Source organism: Penaeus vannamei, chromosome 32, assembly GCF_042767895.1.
Source record: "Penaeus vannamei isolate JL-2024 chromosome 32, ASM4276789v1, whole genome shotgun sequence".
NCBI lineage: Eukaryota > Metazoa > Arthropoda > Malacostraca > Decapoda > Penaeidae > Penaeus > Penaeus vannamei.
The window spans coordinates 14,246,507-14,249,006 of NC_091580.1; positions in this window are offsets into that span (position 1 = coordinate 14,246,507).

Sequence of the window (2,500 nt, forward strand, 5' to 3'; positions counted from 1 at the left end):
ACCCTCCGGGTCCACTTCAAAACCCCCCAGTGGTCAAATGATCACCCTAGGGTGTTTCATTTGGACAGGCTGAGGGAGGGGGAGTGTGCCCGCGGGTTTGCTGAGGCAATCTCTGATCGTTTCGCAGTGCTTGGCAGTCTGACAGACCCTGTTCTTCTGTGGGATACCTTTAAGCGTGAAACGCTTGATGCAGCTCAAGATACGATTGGTGTACGCCCGAGAGCAGTACAGAATTCCATCTCGCGGGAGACACTGGAAGCCACAGATGCATGTCGTGCGGCTCGTCTGACAGGGGATCGGGAATTGCACCATTCTCATGTGCGCAGAACTCGGTCCCTGTTAAGAAGGGACAAGGAACAGTTTATTAGGAGGCTTGCAGAGGAGGTAGAAGGCCATTTCTTAGTAAATGACCTTCGTCCTGCATACCAAGCCCTGAGAAAGATGAACTCCAAGCCCTCTTCACAGGTGACAGCAGTTCGCTCAGTAAGTGGTTAGATCGTTTCAGATCCTGTTGCGGTGCGGGGACGTTGGGCTGAGTATTTTGAGCAGCTGTACCAGGTTGACCCACCAACAGTTAACTTGGATGCGGGTAGTGTCGAGATCCCACTGCCGGATCCACCTATCAGTGAGGACCCTCCCTCCCTAACTGAAGTTAGGGGGGCGATTTCCAAGCTGAAGAGTGGTAAAGCAGCTGGTATCTGTGGCATACCAGCTGAACTGTTAAAGGCTGGTGGTGAATCTATGGCACGGGGGTTACATGCTGTCCTGGCTGCCATCTGGCAGTCCGGTTCCGTTCCTCCTGACCTGTTGAGGGGTGTGGTCATCCCTCTCTGGAAGGGGAAGGGGGACCGTTGGGACTGCAGCAATCACCGAGGCATCACTCTGCTCAGTGTACTAGGCAAGGTTCTCGCCCACATCCTTCTGAGACGTATCAGAGACCATCTACTGAGGCACCAGAGACTGGAGCAATCCGGATTCACTCCTGGTAAGTCCACAATAGACCGTATCCTCGCGCTTCGAGTCATTGTAGAGCGCCGTCGTGAGTTCGGGCGTGGGCTGCTTGTATTATATATATATATACATATATATATATATAGATATAGATATATATATATATATACATATACATATATTGCCTTCTCGCTTACAGCATCCACCGCTGGCTAGCCTCGTGCGAAAAAGGGAGCAGCTCTGCATAAGCCTCCCCCTGCCAGTGCATAGCCTCTCCATCATCGAGACTCCCTGCAGTGCCTCCGCGTGGCCGCCCATGGAAACTGGGTACCTTGCGGTTCCAGGCTAAACTGAGGGGGATCTTGGAGCAGCAGGAGGCCCCAGAGGTTCAGGGCCATGGCCCACCGGCGTGTGGACACGCCCTGGCCCTGTACCAACTCCTGCCCCCTAGCCCCCTGGGGTTAATGGGAGGCTCGGGGGAGGTGGGCCTTGCCAGTCCTCCTCCCCCCAGATATAAACCAATCGGCAGTGCAAACTATAAATGGAGAGGCTGGGAGGAGGGGAAAAGCCCCTCCCACCCAGCTAGTGAGGCGGACTGTGGGCCCTGCTGGGAGGGCGACTGCTGGAGCGCAGGCTGGGAACGGGAAATACCCGTCTCGCCTGCGCTCTGGCGGCCGCCAGCCCAGAGTGAAGCTTGTGGGGGAAAGCCCTCGGGAACCCCACAGGTGGATGATGGGGCACGCAGCCCGCCACCCCCTTTTATATGGGGCAGCGTCGGTGGGAGTGGCAGAGGTGGCATCCACCCGGAGCGACTGCCAGAGGCTGAACCTCAGGCGGGAAGTTAGGGTGGGGGCTTGGAACGTCCGTTCTTTGCGTCATGATGATCGGTTGCCTCTACTGTCGAGGGAACTGGGGAGGCTGAGAGTTGAGGTGGCTGCTCTCTCGGAGGTGAGGAGGCCTGGCAGCGGCATGACCTGTGTAGGTGGCTACACCTATTACTGGTCGGGCTGCAGCGATGGCCACCATCTCCAGGGAGTAGCCATTGCCATCTCCAGCAGACTCCAGCCCTCGGTAGTAGAGGTTACTCCTGTTGATGAGCGTATAATGGTATTGAGATTGAAGCTTTCTTTTGGCTTCATGTCTCTTATTGCTGTGTACGCTCCTACCGATGTTTGTAAACTTGATGTGAAAGAGATGTTCTACGCCAAACTTACATCTGTGGCAGACAGATGTCCTCGACGAGATATTCGCATTGTTCTGGGCGACTTCAATGCGGTATCTGGCTGTGATCAAGCTGGCTATGAGATGTCTGTCGGTCCCCATGGTTCAGGAGCTGATGCCGGTAGCGAGAATAGCCTCCTTTTCCGGGACTTTGCTAGGTCCCAGAAATTGAGGATTTCTGGCTCCTGGTACCAGCGCCCAGACCCACATCGCTGGACATGGTACAGTGATGCGGGTAACGCAGCCAAGGAGATCGACCACATACCTGTTAGCACTTGTTGGAGGATCCTTCAGAATTGCAGGGTGTACAGGAGTGCTGAGTTCTGTG